Source organism: Sapajus apella, unplaced genomic scaffold (genome assembly GCF_009761245.1).
Source record: "Sapajus apella isolate SASKATOON/1434 unplaced genomic scaffold, GSC_monkey_1.0 scaffold7724, whole genome shotgun sequence".
Taxonomy (NCBI): domain Eukaryota; kingdom Metazoa; phylum Chordata; class Mammalia; order Primates; family Cebidae; genus Sapajus; species Sapajus apella.
Window position 1 is genome coordinate 1 of NW_022444648.1, and position 445 is coordinate 445.

Here is a 445-nt window from a genome sequence, read left to right on the forward strand (position 1 = left end):
ACCAGCCTGGCCAATATGGTGAAACCTTGTCTTTATTAAGAAAAAAAAAAATTAGCCAGACATGGAGGGGCATGCCTGTAATCCCAGCTACTCAGGAGGCTGAGGTAGGAGAATTGCTTCAACGCAGGAGGTGGAGGTTGCAGTGATCACACCACTGCACTCCAGCCTGGGTGACAGAGCAAGACTCCATCTCAAAAAAAAAAGAAAGAAAGAAAGAAAGAAGGAAGGAAGGAAGGAAGGAAGGAAGGAAAGAAAGAAAAGAAAAAAAGAAAGAAAGAGGAAAGAAAGAAAAGAAAAGAAAGAAAGAGAAAGAAAGAAAGAAAAAGAAAGAAAGGAAGGAAGGAAGGAAGGAAGGGAGGGAAAGGAAAGGAAAGAAAAGAGAAAGAAAGAAAGTGGAAAGAGAAAGAAAGAAGAAAGAAAGAAAGAAAGAAAAAGAAAGAAAGAA